The 20,688-nt window shown below is 31.3% G+C and overlaps 1 pseudogene; it reads right to left on the reverse strand.

The window, feature by feature from the left end:
• Positions 1 to 2,884: 2,884 nt before the first annotated feature.
• Positions 2,885 to 20,688, reverse strand: part of LOC143048851 (E3 ubiquitin-protein ligase HACE1-like) — a 61,129-nt pseudogene continuing 43,325 nt past the window's right edge.

Below are 20,688 nucleotides of genomic sequence, written 5' to 3' on the forward strand. Positions count from 1 at the left end.
TCAACTATTTTACTATTGAAAGTATGTAAAATGAAATGTGTACTAAATGTATCACAGAAACTTAATATTATAAATGATCTATATACAGGAGATTTTGGCTTAAGAACTATGCCAAGCAGGTATAAACACTGTAATATCATGCCTTACCGTTCATTGTAATCCCTATCTTTCCCATTCTGCAAATTTCATTGCAGGTAACTCTGTTAACTAACAGCTTAATATTAAAATTTGAATGTTAATTTCTAGTAAAAATCTTAAAACATCATCAAAACATTAATTACATGATTGTTATAAAAATACCACAGCAAGTTATTGTATGAATCTCATAATAATTGAAAATATAAAAATGTACAGTATAAATAAACATTCATTCAAGAACTAAAATAATAACCATATACATGTAACATTAGTTTTCAAGCAAATGGTTCAATAATATTTACATAATAGTTGCTTATGATTCTGATAAAATAAATTATATTTGGATAGATGTTATTCTTTTAACAACTACATGAAATAGTTTGTTACCAATATTCAGCATTTTCTACTCTGTCATATTTTAAGTAAAGGAGTAGGTTCAGTAAGACCCCTTTTTGGCCCCAAAATATAGCAGTTTTACAAAATTGTTAAAATGTAAACCTTTAGTTATTTATTGGACAGTATAATGCTTCTGCTACATAAATATGGGCTGTTTTTGACAATACAATGCACATATATCCAGTACTAGCACCATTAAGTCATGCTAAATTACTGAAATCCTCATAATTCAGCATTTTTGTTAAATTTTAGACGGTTTTCGTGTAAAACGAAAGTGGCCGCATTCATGTTCATCCTTAATATTGAAATGTAAGTTGTATTTTATGATAATACATAACATATATAAAGGTTGAGGATGAACACGGATGCGGCCACTTTCATTTTTACCAAAAACCATCTGAAAAGTGACATTTTCGGCATATTAGGTAGATTTTTCATATTTGAGCTTGAATCGGATCGTTTTTAATGACTAATTCTGTTATAATCTTTCACATAAACTAATTAATTCAAATAAAATAGACACTTAAGTGTTTAAAAAGTGGTCAAAATCTTTCGTCAGATGAACCTGAAATTTGAGGCCAAAATCGGTCCTTACTGGACCTACTCCTTTTATATATATCAATCATTTTAATAAGTATTTACTAAGTATCTTTTTATACATGAACACAGGATATAACAAGAATGTGAACCAATGGGACATCCTATGTATTGTCCATGTTCAGTGAATAATGAATTTTTGGTCAAATTGTAATTTCTCATATATTTGCAGTTGACCTCACAATGAACATGTGCATTAAGTTGAAAGGTAACACTTACAAAGATTCTTGGTAAACTAGTGCTTGTAAGTACTGAAGGGTAGAGATTGCTTTAATTTATCAGTGGGAGGTAAAATCAAATACTAGTATTGCATTGTATAAAACATTGGTTGTAGTTTATTCAACTTAAATTCTTGACAAAGTAAAGATAACTCCAATAATAATAGATGACTTTAAGGCAATGGCATCAATGATATTTTATGAACCGATAGTAGACTCTTGCACCTTGAAAGGTATGTAATTTTCGTGACAAGTATCACATTATTTAGTGACTTGAATATCTGAGAATATGTTTCATTGATAATTTTCTGGAAATGTTTGTGGATAGGATGCATAGAATGTTTTGATCAATGCACTATATTTTGTGTATATCAAAAGTAGTGATAAACCTTAGAAGATTTTAATATCAAATCAGTCCCATAGGGTATTGATTGCATTTCATGCAATCTTTACCCAAAAATATATCTGGAGAAATGAACTTTTTTTCTCATTTCTATGTTCAGTGAATTGTACATGTGTAGTTGGGGTCACATTCGTAATTTAGTACATAATTTTAAAAGTTCACAATATAATGAACCTGTGTACTACATTTCATTCAATTGCATTATCAGAACTGGATATTGTGCATGGTTTAAGTTTTGAATGTTTTATCTTGCATTCTGTTGATGATTCAATGTAATAGAATAGTTTCCTTAACAAAAAATTGGTTCTCCATTACCAACAGAAAATGTGTTAAAGGATTTTATCAAACAGACCTTCTGAACTTAAAATACTTAGGCATTTCAGTATCATTTGAAATGAAATGTTTTGCTGAGCACAGCCTGATATGACCGCAGAGGGTGAACCATAAAGAGATGGGGCAATTTGGACACATTTAAAAGTAGTTATCCAAGCATCCAAGATTTTCCATTCCAGAGGTTTTCAAAAAGACAACTTTACTTAAAAAACCTAATTAGTATTATTGGACTTTTTGTTGTAAATCAGACACCTTTGAATACAATTAAATATGTTTTATATCACAGTAGGCCTTATCTTGGAATAACTTAACATTAAAAAAGGACTACAATCTTTAAAACGGTCACTTGATTTAATCAAAACTTTATTGAGTTTTACAAAAATTAATAGATAGCCAATGAAAAAAACATGATACAGAACAATGAATAGTTTTTACAAACACATGTACAACATAATAGTATTCGTTTATATTCTATGTATTTTTGAAAACATGCCTTTAACAGAAATACATGTGAACTTGAATATTTTATCACCTTTTTAAAACATATGAAGTAACTTGTAATACATTTTATAAAGAACATCAGCAGATAAGGCCTTTACTCTTTTCATATATCACACAGAAGAGCAGAAGGGATATGGTAAGGTTACTGTGAAAGATTTTGATAACTATTTGTTTACTAAAACTGCTTATTTCAAAACATTTACAAATTCACTAAATTTGCTTTTTGATCACCATGTACTATTCATACAAATTCTCTTATAATCAAAGTCCATCTAGAACTAGTCTTCAATGCCAATTTCAGAATTCATTACACTTCCTATTCATGCAAACGCATAACCCTGGTTACCACACTGTAAAGCCACCATCAGTCTGTTGTGTAACTCTGTCTTTGATTTATATTCTGGCATCTTCAGCATGTTGATACTATAAAAATAATAGATAAAATTGAGAACGGAAATGGGGAATGTGACAAAAAGACAACAACCCGACCACAGAGCAGACAACAGCAGAAGGTCACCAACAGGTCTTCAATGTAACGAAAAAATTCCCGCACCCGGAGGAGTCCTTCAGCCGACCCCTCAACAAATATATACTTATTCAGTGATAATGAACGCCATACTAAACTCCCAATTGTACACAAGAAACTAAAAGTTAAAATAATACAAGACTAACAAAGGCCAGAGGCTCCTGCCTTGGGAACAGGCGCTAAAATGCGGCGGGGTTAAACATGTTTGTGAGATCTCAACCCTCCCCCTATACCTCTAGCCAAAGCAGAAAAGTAAACACATAACAATACGCACAATAAAATTCAGTTCATGAGAAGTCCGAGTCTGATGTCAGAAGATGTAACCAAAGAGAATTTTCTGACCAAGTGTAGTTGTGTATTTTCTTATTACATAAAAGTTAATAGATATCAGATAGAATCCATCTGAAGGATGGCATGCAATACCATTAAAATACCCAAAAATATCTTATGCTATATAAGTTGAATGTGATGCTATAGTTCTTAAAGCAATGCCAACTAAAAGTGTTTTTTTCCCAAATACACGTAGATTGTGTTATGCTTGGTGGCTTGATCAAAACAGTAAAACAGTCAACTTGTTCATTTACTCTTGACTCTGAGTCTGTTTTCTCTTAAACATTAAATGATAACGTTATCACATGTTATAATGGTACCACAATTTTATTTGCTATGAATCTTAAAGTCCATTAATATTCCTTCTCAATAAGTAAACAGATAAGGCTACAAATAACATGTACAAATAAATAACGAGGACTATAATTCCTTACCAAGTACTAGCTGTAGGTAATGTATGTTCTTTATATGGCACTATAGCTATGGTAAAATGTTGTGGCCCTCCTCCACCAACAAACTTAGCAAAACCTCCAAACGGTACTCGGGAACTGCATTCAAAAATAAAATTAATATTTATCTTTATTGTGTTACTGTGATAATCCAATAACCTTTGTTGTAGTGAATTATTTATTGCCTGACCAGTTTAAAAAAAATGTTAATACAATTTGTCTATTTAAATTGTACAATAGGTATTGTGAGAGCTATTATCAACAGGTGGTCATTTAACTACCTGTAGATTTACCTGGTTTGTTTTTGACAGAGCTAATTTAAATGAATGATAGCTAGCTTGCTTTCCTCATGTCCAATGTCCTGAATAAACTATTCTATTTAGGTATGGGACATTTTACATTTTTATTAATACACTATTTGTTCTTTGTAATAAAGATATTTATTGTAAATCTATTTATTTTGCTTGTAATCACAAATAAATCATTGCTTGTAAATCCTACTTTCATGATGAAGAATAAAGCCCTGAAATTTCTATTCACTAAGCCATTTGTACTATTTTTGACATATTGAAAATAAATTTTTAACAGTAATTCCAATTGAAGTAGATCCTAAATATTTAATAAAACTTAGCATCACTACTTTCCATTTCACCAATCGTAATAAAACATGAAAATATATCCCTTTAGAAAACACAAAGCCACACATAATTCATCTTGTAAAAGTATTCCCAATTAGATGGGCTATCCAAAATATCCATTTCACAAACACTTTAATTTCAAATCAGGAATCAACCAGGTGCTCCGCAGGGCACAGCTTTATACGACCGCAGAGGTTGAACCCTGAACAGTTAGGGCAAGTATGGACACAACATTCAACCTTGATACAGCTCTAAATTTGGGTTCTGATCAAATTTTTGACATAATATTAGTTTTTGACACAAAACAAATGTCAAGATCTTACAAATCTATTGCGCAATATTGTGCAATTAAAGATTTTTTCTTCAAACTTTTAAAAGATTTGGAATTTGAGAAATTTTGAAAAAATAATTGAAAACTACTTTCACCCCCCTTTTTTTTGCAATTAGTCCAAAACCTGACATTTCTTTATACATAATTTATGTGTTATCTGAACATGCCCAACGTTGTATGCACATAATTTTGAATTACCTCCCTTACACTACTTTTAAATTGTTTAAATTGTCCATTGACCAGAAAAACATAGTTTTTCCCCTTTTTTGACCCTTTTGCCCCTTATTCCAAAGTATTTTGAGCAATAACCCCCCAAAGTTAATACTAACCATCCCTTCATGGTATGGAAACTTGTGGTATAATTTCAGAGAGATTAATACACTTTAATACAAGTTATTGTTTGAAAACTACAAAATGAATGGGGCTTATTGTGGGCCCCTTTTGGGCCCCTATTTCCTAAACTATTGGGACCATAACCCCCATAATCAATCCCTACTTTCCTTTAGTGGTATTGAACCTTACAGAGATCCATTCACTAAAACAAAAGTTATTGTTTGGAAACTAAATGTGTCTTCGGACGACGACGACGCAGACGACAACATGATACCATTATGCGACGCAAAAATTTTTGTTGTGGTCGTATAAAAACTTAAATACATCCCACATTAAAACCAGATGCTCCACAGGGCGCAGCTTTATACGACCGCAGAGGTTGAACCCTGAACGGTTGGGGCAAGTATGGACACAACTTTCAAGCTGGATTCAGCTCTAAATTTGGACTGTGATTAAATAGTTGACACAGCATAGGTTTCTGACACAGAATGAATGTGGTCTAATGAACTTAAAATGTTTGTTTTGCCTTTGAGCAATTCACTATGCTGTTGAATATTAATCCTCTCAAAAAAATTGAAGAAATAGCAATTACTACTCATTTAAATACATCATAAAATATTAAAATGTAAAAAAAGTGCTTGTTATCAATGAATGGTAAAGATTGTTTTATTTATTAGTTGGTAGTAAAAGTGAATATATATACATTGTATATTGTATAAAACAATGATTTAAGTTGATTCAACTACTATTCTGGACAAAGAAAGATAACTCCAATCAATTGAAAATTTCTTGCTATTGCACAATATTGTGCAATTAGATATTTTTTGCTATAGCGCAATACTGTGCAATTGAAAACATTTGCTATTGCACAATACTGTGCAATTGAAGATTTCTTGCTATTGCTCAATACTGTGTAATTGAAAATTTCTTGCTATTGCACAATACTGTGCAAATGAAGATTTCTTGCTATTGCTGAATACTCTGCAATTGAAAATTTCTTGCTATTGCACAATACTTAATATAATAATTTTGGATCCTGATTTGGACCAACTTGAAAACTGGGCCCATAATCAAAAATCTAAGTACATGTTTAGATTCAGCATATCAAAGAAGCCCAAGAATTGAATTTTTGTTAAAATCAAGCTAAGTTTAATTTTGAACCCTTTGGACCTTTATGTTGACCAATTTGAAAACGAGACCAAAAATTAAGAATCTACATACACAGTTAGAATCGGCATATCAAAGAACCCCAATTATACATTTTTTTATGAAATCAAACAAAGTTCAATTTTGGACCCCGATTTGGACCAGCTTGAAAACTGGGCCAATAACCAAAAATCTAAGTACATTTTTAGATTCAGCATATCAAAGAACCCCAAGGATTCAATATTTGTCAAAAATCAAACAAAGTTTAATTTTGGACCCTATTGACCTTAATGTGGACCAATTTGAAAACTGGACCAAAAATTTTATGGTCATAAACCTTGAGCTCTCACAATACCTATTGTACAATTTTTTATACTGGTCAGGCAATAGGTATTTAAACACCACAAACTTTAGGTAAGGCCACACCCATTTGATTCCTTGTTCGATGGACCCGCCCGCACCTCTTTTTTTTAAAACAGAATTTTTTTATTTTTTTTTATATTCCCGCATCCGGAAATGTAATAATGACCATTTCCCGCATCGTTGTTTTTGTAAATATTTTAAAAAGATATCAACATTTGTTTTAAAATCACAGTCTAACCTGTATATAACGACTTTAAACATAAAATCACCCCACCACAAGGTGTAAATATCTGTGAGAATATTTGGTTCAGAATGAAACCTATTTATCCAAAGAGGGAGTGCTCCGATATAAATTTATAACAGCGCGGAAATACATGTAGAGAACAAACAATTGGTTTCTTTTCCCCTTACTTATATTCCCAATCAAAACATGTTCGCTGTTAGAATAAAGTACGAAGAACTTCTGAAGGATTTGCCTTCAACTGCAATTATATTGTATGCTGGCGAAACAAAACTATCTATAGCCACTGCATGTTTATGCACCGTCCTGATTGATTCAGGGGCCTGTCGTTCAGCAGTTATCGTTTGTTGATGTTGTTCATAATTTGGTATTTTCCTGTTTGGATATATATATATATAAATTAAACCGTTGGTTTTCCTGTTCGAATTGTGTACGCTAATAATTTTGGGGTCCTTTATAGCTTGCTGTTTGGTCTGTATCAAAGCCCTGTGTAAAAGGCCGTACTTTGACCTGTGTTTGTTATTATCAGGTTGAGAACAATCCTCCCTCAGATAAGAGGGGGAGGACAGGGGGTACCCTTCTCCCTTCTCAAACCCCTCTTCTCCTTTCTCCTAACCCCGTTCTCCTTTCTCCCATTAGAATAAAACATCTCCTTTTGAGAATTTAAAAAATTTCTCCTTTCTCCAACTTTTTCTCCTTTCTCTCAGCCTTCCTCTCCTTTCTCCTTTCTCCTACCCCCTTTCTCCCTGTCTCCCTTACCCCTGTCCTCCCCCTCAGATAAGGGGTCATTTTATTGATGTAGAAAAGAAAACAGAAATACCAAGGATTTGTATAGTTCTTCTATACAAAATCTTTGAAAACTTAGAATTTTGTACTCAAAAAAGAGGGGTCCACTTATTTTGAATAATATAAAACTGTTAAAGTAAATGTGTTAACATGGTTAAAGTCCAGGAATATTACAAAATTCTTGGACATTTTTTGACCATTTAATACCAGATAGATATATAGTTCTTTGAGAAAATATGAGCTCTTTTATACAAACAAATATAGTATAACTTATATTGATCCCTCATAAAACATGTAAAAGGGATATTTATAACATTAAGGGGTTGCCCCCAAACTGATTATGACTGAATGGAGAATTGTCTCATTGTCAGTCACACACACATAGACCAGATGTAACTATTTCTTGGTGAACAGGGAAAAAATACATCAGAAATTAAAGAAATGTCAACGTACAAGTGATAAATCAAGTTTTAATATTGTGAAAATCTACTTTTTAATGGTTACAAAAAAAAAATATAATCGCTCGCCTTTCTTTTCAAGCTTTGCCTCAAAAATTTGCAAATTAAATATTTTTTTATTAAAATTTTCAAATCGCTCGCTCTCTCCATATTTTGGAGTCCAAAAATCCGTAGAACAAGAAATTAAATTGGTGTGGCCTAATTGGATAATGACAGTTAAGCAGGCAAAGAATTGCTTGTGATGAACAAATACAAATTACATAACACATACATTTGTTTTAACAATCACTAAGTTGAGATTCCCTTGTCCTCTCTATTAACTGTATTAAAAGGAATCTAGACTTTGTACCTGTTGAAAACTGGATATAGGAAATATTGTAGATTTATAAGTGAAATTCAAAATTCTGAATGAGTTTTGGGTTAAGATATCAACCTTGGTTTCATTTGTCAATAACTATTAATCATGTAGATACTATTGGTATCCCTAATCACTTATGTGTGCTATAGAATGTCTAGTTCACTAATTCAGATATCAAACAAATATTGAATGGTGATGAAATATTTTTTTTGTTCATGATTGTGTATTAAAGGGGCACTAGCTACGAGATATATAAAAAATCTAAAGTTTGATTTTTTTTCTGTTCAATCAATAATGAAAGTGAAATAGTGAAATAACACTTTGCTTTTGGCAGCCAAAAAGGTTCAATTTTGTCAAATAACGCTAAGAAACATTGATAATTAGTAATTCACTTGCAAGTGAATGAGTCGACTTCATCAAATCCGTATTCATGTGAACTTCAATTTAACACCTAGCTAGAGATTGACAACGCATGCATTGTACGTGTACTGTTTATTTAAAGAAAAAAATGTCAACAATGAAAGTGACACTACGGTAAATCATTTGATTACTAATTTGATGCACATAAAATCATTCCTATACAGTTAAAATATGAGAAACATCTATTTTTAATCTATAAAATCAAATCAAACAGACCTATAAAAATCCAATTGCACGTGTTGGTTTAATCTATTCATATCTTTATATATGTTAACATTGCGTATATGGTCATCTGAGGTCAAATCGATAGGTAATTAGATGGCGTCTGGACTAAAATACACACGAAACGAACCTATATATTATCTACCCCATGCACTGTAAACTGTTTATTTTAGACTTTTGATAGTTTGGATAAATGTTTTACATTGTTATAAATCAAATATGAGAATTTGAGTCAAATCGGTGACCATGAATTTGACAGCTAGTGCCCCTTTAAAAAAAAACCAATAATTTTATCATTTCTTTATGAAAATAAGGGAATGTGGTATGATTGCCAGTAAGATCCACCAAAGTTCTAATGAAGTGTAAGCAGTTTTATGTCCACATTACCTGCCAGTAGTGAACTGAAGCAGCAAAACTCTGTTCTCTTGACTGAAATCTTCAACAATTTCCCAAAACCACTAAAAGTATGAAATATTTATAAAAAAAAAATAGTATTTATACAATTTTTTTATTTATATCTAAAAGGTGTATACAAAATGATATCATTTAAAATCATAAGCATCACATCAATTGTCAACAAAATATTTTGTCTGTATATCATGACAATTTCTTTTTTAATATCAGTGACAGAGTAAGTACATTGTACCATTAAACTGACCACATCACCTTAATAAGACAAGGTTGTAAGTACAAAATGTTTATCAACTGAATTTCCGTGACACACTTTAGAACCATGTATAATAAGTGGTGTTGAAAACTGTATTTGAATGAATGGTGCTAAATTGATTAAATTTTTGATATTCAAAATTTAAACTTTTAATCTTTCAACCTTTATTTATTTTGATAAGGGTACAATACTCTATTTTTTATTCCTACAATTCTTCAAGTTTTTAAGTGAACAACTTGTAATAAACAAAATGTGATATCTAACTTTCCAAAGAGTGCCTATTTAATCATTTCACACTAACCTGGATAACAGATGACTGTCTATCATAGCCATTATATTCTGTAGGATTCTCCCAGTCACTGATATCTATCTCTGGAATACCCGACAACATTAACTCCTAAAATAGTACATAAATACAGTAACTCATATTTTTTTTAATTAGAATTTCGTTGCAATTGAAACCAAATTCATTTATATAATTTTGTTAAGTTATATTAAAAATTGTAAAGAACATCTCTTCATATAAAAAAATATAAGAGTATCTTTGTCACAGTGATTTATTTTCTGAAATTTGTAAAATTTATCAATAGTTTGCACTAATTATCTTCCTTTGAAAGGTAATATAAGGTAAATAATTCATTGTTACTAATATTTAACTTCTTAAGGTGGTACATGTACAAAACACCCTGACTAAAATTAACTTGACTCGTTCATAAATTTTGACAAAATATTTACTTTGACTATTTGACAAAAATATAAAAATTAATAAAAACTTGAACCACACACTTTGTCAGAAAAATTTCATTGGATATATAGCAGTTTGTAAAACACTCATTTTGATCAATGAGAAGCTTAATATTTCCTTAAATATAGAATGCGTTTAAATCGTTTAGCTGATTTTACAGAGTTATCTCCATGTAGTGTTATATACAACCTTAGTTTTTTTCTTCCCTAAATCGAATTGAAAGTAATTATAAATAAAATATAACCTCAAAATTGAAAATTTGTATGCCTCTAGATTTTTCTGTAATAAATGATACTAACCAATTCATATTCATCAAACATTTGTATCAGTGATTGTGGAATGTACTGATGGAAACCAGATAGAAAGCTATTTATCTGTGGCTGTATGGCTCTAGTCATTCTTAATTCTGTTACTAACTGAGCATACTCTGTCTGCAAATAAAATATAACAATTCTGTATTGATGATGTTGAATTGAGAACCTGTTTATCATTTGAATTTCTGTTCAAACTGTACTAAGCAAATAGAAATTGCATCAATCATGTTCTGCATAAAACTTTCTATCTAGGACTATCTACTTCTTTGTGATTTTGTCTGTAAGCCTTTCTTTTCAAATATGATAAACAAGTGTAAATGACTAGGTCATATCTTCATCATTCGTTCATTAGTTTCATTGCAAACATGGCGTTTAAAATAATTGTCTATCAAAGATGCAGTCACAAGAATTGCATATGAATTTATATGCAAAAATATGCAACCTATGCAGTGAATCACTTCCTGCATTTATATAATTCCAAAATTCTTACAAGTTATAAAAGGTTGTTGTCTTAGTTATACCTTACTTTATGGAGTCAAAGTGACATGACAACCTTTAAGTTTAATCTAAGTAAAGAATACCTTTTGATCATTATTTAAAAGGGGTTGAACTACTTCCATGTTTTATTACAAATGCACTAAAACCCTTTCAAAGATACTTTCACTCAATCAATACAAGCAGTCAAAAGTGAATACTGGTAAGTTTTTTTTTATGTATATCAATCTGTAGTATCCCTGTTCAATTAAAGTGATTTGACCTATACCTCAAAGTGTTAATTCATTATCTTCTACAACAGTCCTTTCACATATATAGTCCTACCATAATTATTACATAAAGGCATAGTACAATATGAATGACTATAAAAGTTTCATTTTTAATCTGTAATTACCCTCTACATTTAGTTTTCTATCTGGAATATACCCAATAAGTTTCTTCAAAGTGATGTTACCTTATTTTCTTCTGTCACTGTTATCTTACTGCCTCCAGATTTTAGTTCTCCTGCCTGCATCACACCAAACACATCAGTCTCAACAGAGAATGTCAGATCCAATCCTAAGTTGTCAATGTCATGGTCAAGTATCCACTGTAATAAAAAATTAAGAAAAGTCAACTATTATGAGAAAAATATCAATAGAATGTCACAAATAGCATTTCAAAACATTCAAAAAATTTGAAAAATATAACTTACAAAAATCAAGTCTTTATCTATTTATCTAGTTTTGGTTAAAAACAAACAACTGTTAAAATACAGAACTCATCAATGCATGTGTTAACTTACTATGCTTTGCAAGAGGAAAATGTAAACTTTCTATAATGTACACAGGTTTCTAGTATACTATTTTAATGGCATTTACAGAGTTAGCAGTATATATAGCAGCAATATTTTTTCAAGAGATAAAATCTTTCTTAGGTAAATTGTTACAATCTTCTTTTGTTAAAAGGTAAGTAGATTTGTTTTGATTATACATACCTGTAGATTTTTAGCGTAGTCAGGATCAATAGATGCCACATCTGTATAATTCACTGGGATACCTACAAATTAAAGGTGATATTATAAACATGTTTTTATGTGAATAATAATATTCTATCTTAAATAGTCAGCTATCTTAGTGTTTCAATCTATTGTTATACCATGTAATAAAATGCAAAAAATATAGTATGGTATGTAAACTTGGGAAGCTTTCTTTGTGTGATGCTTAAACACTCAACTTCCTTTTAAAGGAGTAATATTATGGGTGTTGCATGTCGAGCAAAACCTGCTTACCCTTCCAGAGAATTTGAAATCACCCCAATGGTTAGTAGGATAGTGTTGCTCAATATTTTGTTTTCTAAGTTGTGTTTTGTGTACTGTTGTTTGTCCTTTCCTTGTTTTTGTTTTGTTTTTAGCCATGGTATTGTCAATTGGGTTTTGCCTTATGAATTTGAATAACCTCTGGTATCTTTTACTACATTGCCATTTAGCAATTCAATTTCCTTTTACCAAAATAAAATTGAGAATGGAAATGGGGAATATGCCAAAGAGACAACAACCCGACCATAGAAAAAAACAACAGCAGAAGGTCACCAACAGGTCTTCAATGTAGCGCGAAATTCCCGCACCCGGAGGCGTCCTTCAACTGGCCCCTAAACAAATATATGCTAGTTCAGTGATAATGAACGCCATACTAATTTATATATTTGGAACATTTTTTCACAATTTTTGAATTTCAAGGCACTACACTACAGCTTTGTACCTAATTTCATCTTTCAACTATTTTAATTCCAGCTTCATTGATGAGTCTTATGTAGCATTCTCTGGCATTTAAAATAATAAGCCTGATATGTTTGATGAGTTTTAACTACCAGTAAATCAAACTTACCCAGGATATGTTTATAGAATGATCTAGTAAAGTAAACATTGATTAACTGCTTGTGATAGAGACAAAGTCCTAAGATTTGTCCAGCAAATCGAAAGTAGTTAAGGTGGTCTGGATTTATAGCTGAGTTACTGTTTGGCTGAAATGTACTACCTAAAAAGATATATTCCCATAAAAGGGTAAGAATGTATTTCTTAAAAAAAACACAGTATTCCCTGTAATATTAGGATGAGAATGTAATTTCATACTAAAAGTACATCTTAAATAAAGACATACATAACATATGTTGTCAGTTATTAGAACGAACCATTAACATCCATAGAGTATCATTTAAATCAAAACAAATTTAGATTTTTTTGTTCCCCTGCCCTACCAATGTGCTTTTTTCAGGTGTGTCCTAGTTTAATTCCATCATTTTTTTCTCAGTAAAACCTGAGAAATATATTTCCATACAAAGATTCAAATTTGAGGACAGTTTTTTTTGGTGTCAAAAATGATTCCATCTTTGAAATTTTTATGCTTCTTTTGTAACCTTAGATTTATAGATCTGTCATTTAATATTTCTGTAATCTTGAAACATTCATTGTCTCTAAAACATCACATCTACTTACTTTTCCTCATATATAATTGAGTCCTATGGTCATTGCTGAAGGCTGTACAGTGACCTATAGTTGTTAATGTCTGAGTCATTTGGTGTCTTTTGGAGAGTAGTCTCTTCACTATCATACCACATTTACTTTTTTTTTATTTGGACATAGTGGTTTGCCAATCTTTTTTCAAACCTTTTATCTTGAAGCTTTTACAACTACCATATTTTTTACTTACCATCTGCTGACTGGGTAAACAAGGCATAATCTGGATTAAGTATTTCTTTAGATAAAACATCAAACCATTCTCTAACAACTCCCTGCCCCTAGAATAATTCAAGTAAAATAATGTTCAATAGTTCGGCTATCCCATTTTTTTTCATGGTCATTGCATTTTAAAATGTTTTATGGAGATTTTTTTTTTTAATTCCATGGTCATTACATTTTAAAATGTTTTATGGAGGAATTAAGAATTGATACTGAAATGCAAGAAATGAAGTCTAATCCTAGGCAATATGCTTGCTTCCATTTCTTATCTTTTTGCCTAAGTGTTTGGTTTTTAGGTGGTAATATTTGGTGTCATTTTATGAGTGTGTTGGGCATAAAATCTATATCAGTACATTAAGCTAAGAGTTGAATATTCTTATGGGGAAAACTTCCATATGACATCTTCGATAACCGTTCTTCAATGATCAATCTAATATAATTATTTAGGCAGGGTTGGATATTAGGTGCATAAGAATAAAGATGGGTGTTTGGGAAATGTCAAGCAGTCACAATTATGTTATCAGTTCAAAGTTACAGGGATCCAGCTTGCCCATAGTACATTTTTAATGACATGCATGAGAAATCAGAGTATAGTAAAATTGTAGTATTTCTGGTAATGGATCATGCATATATATTCCTTTGCAATTTTGACAATGGACCTATGGGGGAAATCAAAAACCCAGTGTTAGAAATTTATTGATCATGTTGATGACATTTAAATATTTAAAATTAAATAACAAGAATATACGTTTGTAAAAAGCAATGTAAACATAATCATGATTACTTATCTGATGTTAATATATATGTAGGACTCTAAAGTGCGATGGGGACGCTAAAATGCGATGGTCACGTTAAAGTGTGATGGCCTACGCTAAAGTACGATGGTTTGATACGCTAAAGTGCGTTTTTCTGCAAATACAGCGACGTTATAAACGTTCGACAGCATTATGACGAGAATGTTTGTCCAGATTAAGGATTTTTATTACACAAGAGAAGAAAGAAGGGAAGAGAAAAAAAAATGATCACAATCTGGAAATTTGGTCGTTGCTGGAATAGGTTTTTGAAAAACTAAGGATTTTCTTATTCCAGGCATAGATTACCTTAACCGTATTTGGCAGCACTTTTTGGAATTTTGGATCCTCAATGCTCTTCAACTTTGTACTTGTTTGGCTTTATAAAAAATTTTAATATGAGCGTCACTGATGAGTCGAATGTAGACGAAACGCACGTCTGGCGTACTAAATTATAATCCTGGTACCTTTGATAGCTATTAACTTAATTTGTGAAATTGTAGAAATAACTTTAATCAAAACATTTACTTTCTAATTGAATTATTCAATACGAAAAGAAAAAATACTATACGGTGTGTTATTTCTGTTAAATAATAAATACTAGCATATGTCAGTTAGATAGCAACCTAACAAACAGATGTGTAGTATCATCATACTATATGATTGCCAATACGACAACTATCTTGCTTCGACCTAATGTCATTGAAATATGCAACTTTAAGTATGACCTTTAACACGGGGCATTGTCTTATAACATATTATATTATTACAATACGACTTCCACTACATTCCAGATGTACTAAAAATACTTCAGTGTAACCATTACACCTTTTGAACAACTATCGTACTTTAAATAAACAAAAGAAGATGTAGAATAAACTATCCATTCAATCCCAAATGCCGTTCATGTATGCGGCTAATAATCATACGGCCATCAACGTAAAGCATTGGTCCATGCTGCTACAAGCTATATAGGGTTATACAATGACCAGTGTAAAACAATTCAAAAGATAAAGACTACGGCTTGACACATAATCAAAACAATAAACAAAAATGTAATAGGAACTCAGCAACAATTGAAAACCATTGCCTGAACCACATTCCCGTTACACCATCGGACTTTAGCGTGTCATACCATCGCACTTTAGCGTGATTTCTGATCGCACTTAAAAACAAACAACCATCGCACTTTAGCGTCTGACACCATCCCACTTTAGCGTAGACCATCGTATTTTAGCGTGACCATCGCACTTTAGAGTACCATCGCACTTTAGAGTCCTACATATATAAACACAGTTATTATCTACATAACTTATGATAAAGAAGTACAAAAGATGGATTATTAAAATCTAAATTATCCAAATAATATAAATACCATGCCCTCTTCACCATCAAACTTTAACGCTAGTCCTTTCTTCAATTTATCAGGATTTTCTTTAAGCACCCTATCACAGCTGCTGTCAAATATTCTTTCTGTTCATAAAAAATGTAATCAATATTGTAACCATGATGTCATTAATTATATTTCATACACAATTCCAACATCCAATATTTGTTGTGTAAGAGACATATGGACAATGTTATTCTCTAGTATCTCAAATAGAAGCATATGAAATAAAACAAGATGCTCCCCAGGGCACAGCTTTATACGACCGCAGTGGTCGAACCCTGAACAGTTAGGGAAAGTATGGACACAACATTCAAGCTTTATACAGCTCTGAATTTGAATTGTGATTAAGTACTTGACAAAGCATAGGTTTCTGACACAGAATGAATGTGGTCTAATGAACTTAAATTTTTTTTTTTTTTGCTTTTGAGCAATACACTAGGCTGTTGAATATTAATCCCCTAAAAAGTATATATTTGTAGAAAAATTCTTTTTAATTTCTGAAATGAGAAAAATTTTACACCCCTACAACATTTTTTTTTCACCTCCCCCATTCCCCTGTTTCCTCAATTCAAATTTCTAATGGAGTTGGCAACAATAAACATGATAACTACTCATTTAGATACGTCATAAAATATTAAAATATGAAATGACATACAGTAATGGTTAAAATTATTAAATCAATAAACAGTAACTTCTACAAATAAATTTACAGCTACACATTTCAAGACAATGATCATTTCTTAATACATAATTTTCAAGCAGTGTAATGGAGTTAATCAAGTAATCAAACATTTGGAGCCATTTATAGCTTGTTGTACGGTGTGAGTCAAGGCTCCGTGTTGAAGGCCTCACATTGACCTATAATGGTTTACTTAAATTGTTATTTGGATGGAGAGCTGTCTCATTGGAACTCACACCACATTTTCCTATATCTATATATATAACAGTGTTCTTTAAATAATTTTAATTGGATTACCTCCCCTTTATTGCTTTAAATTTTTTTGTACATTGTCCTTTAACCAGAAAAAAACCTTGTTTCCCCCTTTTTTGTCCCTAATTGCTTGATGATTAGAACCATAACCCCACCCCCTAATCATCCCTTTGTAGTATGGAAACTTGTGGTATAATTTCAGAGATATTTATACACTAAAACACAAGTTATAGACTGAAAACTAACAAAATGCTTATTTTGACCTCTTTTTTGGCCCCAAATTCCTACACATTTGGAACCATAATCCCCCAAATCAATCCAAACCTTCTTCCTGTGGTATTAAACATTGTGGTACAATTTCAGAGCAATAGAAATGGTTATACACTAGTTGAAATCCAGAAAGTAGAAAAATGCTAGTTTTGGCCCCTTTTTGGACCCCGAATTCCAAAATGGGTGGGACCATCATCCCAAAATCAATTCCCAACCTTCCTTTTGAGGTCATATGGTTGGTGAATTTGAATAAACAAATATGTGTACATGTACTAAAATTTATCATATTAGCAAAATATTATAACTTAAATATGCAATAAAAAGAATTTTGCTCGTCTTATTATTCATGTTAATCAGTCTTTGCTTTATTATTTAGCTGTATTTTCAGTTAATTAAGAAATATGGGGGGAAACAAAGTAAAAATAACAAACAAAAAAAATATTTCCCTTTTTTTAATATAATTTAGCAAAACAGTACCTCTATTTATAATGAGTATGTCCTCGTCAGTTGCTGGGATATGTAATACTTCACTTGGATTTTCATCATCGGATATATTCTGGTAAAAATATTCTCTTCTTTTCACAAAAGGCTGAGGAAAATAATTAAAATAATTGTATTAATAACATTTTATCACACATTTATGTTTTTTTATGTTTTTTTTCTATAGTGGAAATTTAAAGTCACTTGGCTAGTATTTATTTCATTTATGTTGCACAATAAACTGTTTTGATGATTAGCAGTAGAAACAATTGGTAGGCATTACCAGATGGATTTGGAACAATACAGCATATGTTTCCCGTGAACGAATTCTTCTTCTTGCATCAAATACAGTTTAAAGGCGAGATAATTTGGAAGTTCACAAAAAAATATTGTAGTCTGCAAAATAAAGTTTATTGTTTGTTGCTGTCTGATGTATTTGGGTTTTTTTGTAAAAAAAATTTATACATTAATTAAGGACATAAGTTTTCTCTTTTAAATTGTTTTACATTTGTGATATCAGGGACTTTTAAACCCAACTATTGGGTATGTGCTTTGCTCATTGTTGAAGGCCGTAAGGTGACCTGTAGCTGTTAATTTCTTTGTCATTTAGTGTCTTGTGATGAGTTGTTTTATTGGCAATCATAATACATCTTCTTTTTTGTATTTTGCAATGAAGTACAAAAGAGATCAAATGTATTAAGTTTTTTTCATGTATAAAACAAATTAAATCACTACATATTCCTTCTTTTACTTTTTGTATTTTCTTAATATGAATTATACACATCGTGACATGTCAGTTGGGGTGAAGGAGGGGGGAAAAAATCGTTAAATGTATTTTTCATGGCGTTGCTCTACTATTTTTGTTTTACCCTTTTGCACAATAACCCCCTCCTTCTTCTATTGTCTATTGATCAACCACTGACACTGATCATATAAAAAAACATTTAGTTATGTAATTTCATCAAAATTTTACAGTTTCACTTAAATCCATATATTGTTTGTTTGCAATTCAAGATGGCAGCAACTAATTTTCACTAATTATACAACATTAATGCTGCATTATATTCATAGAGTACTTATCTATAACTAGCACTTTTAGACAGTTTGTATCAAATTGAAACACTGGCATTCTAAACCACTGATAGCTAATAGCTTCAGCTTCGTATGAGAACTTTTTTACTTAAACACTATAAATTTTGGAACTCAGCAAAATCTGTTATACAAGCACATTTTGGGTACAAATTACTCAGACACTCTTATAGTGATTGTCATTAATGCTACCATTAATTGGCAACTAATACATAATTCCTATTAGCGCAACAGAGTGCCACTAATAATCTATTATTCTGTCGCTGCAGAAGGTTGAAGGACTGAAACTAGTTAAGCTATGAAATATCAGGAGCTGTGAATTATATGTTTTCTATATTATCCATACTTTTTGTTTGTCATAAATATGATTAGTCTCGATCATCCAGCCGCTTTATTTTTCAAAGTAGAGCGTCTGGATGACAAGTGATATAAAAATGGTAATTTATGACATTCGGAATAGTATCGGCTTTTTTAGCTTGTTTTTAAAGATAATGTCCAAGACGAATAACCAAGAAGTTGGTTATTGACTTCGGAAGAAATTATATTACGATAATACTATTGAAAAGCCCGAGTGTACCGATTGTTGTTTAAAGCTATTTATATTTTTTTTGTGACGACATACAAGTCGTGGAAAACACCAGACAGCATGGCTTCCATGACCGCGAAGGAAAATAACAGCATATCAAACCTTGGTAAGATGATATAACAACACAAACTGTTACATAAATTTTAATGCAAACTGAAACATCAAGTAGTTATATTCTTTCATGCATGTCCGTGCTACGTAAGCAAGTTAATAATTATACAATAAATGGCATTTTTTCTATTGACTGGGACCACTCGAACAGTCGTGTGTACGCTATAAATACATTTTGGGGTTGTTAACTTTAAAAATACTTGATGGAAAAGTGATATGACGCCGAAATATGAACTTCATCCAAGATCATAAAACATGTTCTTGGATTAATTTGCACTTCTCATAAGTGCAAATTGGAACCACACTTTTTTTTGTCGTAGAATCATCAAATTTGGCAATAATGTACCTCTGGGGATAAATAACACAATACAAAAATAAATTTGATATGGCTCGCCCGGTTCGGCAACTGGAGCGAAAACAGTGACAAAATCCTGTAGGATATTTTTTTCTCCCATAGGATATTTAAAAATCCTACAGGATTTTGAGAAATCCTATAGGATAAAGTCATAATCCCGTAGGATATTTTAAATATCCTATGGGATATATAAATCCTATCGGATTTATTTATCCTATAGGAAAATTTATCTCCTATGGGATTAAATTAATATCCTATGGGATTTAAAATCCTGTAGGATTTTCAAAAAAAGTGTTAAATCCGATAGGATTTTTTTTATCCTATAGGATTATCATGAAAGACTTTTTGACAGAAACTAATGTCCCTTAGGATATTTTTTTCTCCTAAGGGATTTATTTTGTCCTGTGGGATGTTTTTTCTCCCATGGGATATTTTTTTCTCCTACCGGATTTTTTTTCTCTCCCTTAGGATAAATTTTGTCCTGTAAGATATTTTGTTTTCCCTTAGGATTAACTTTGTCCTATAGGATTATTTTTTTCTCCCATATGATTAAATTTTGAT

The sequence above is a fragment of the Mytilus galloprovincialis genome, chromosome 10 (assembly GCF_965363235.1).
Source record: "Mytilus galloprovincialis chromosome 10, xbMytGall1.hap1.1, whole genome shotgun sequence".
Classification (NCBI taxonomy): domain Eukaryota; kingdom Metazoa; phylum Mollusca; class Bivalvia; order Mytilida; family Mytilidae; genus Mytilus; species Mytilus galloprovincialis.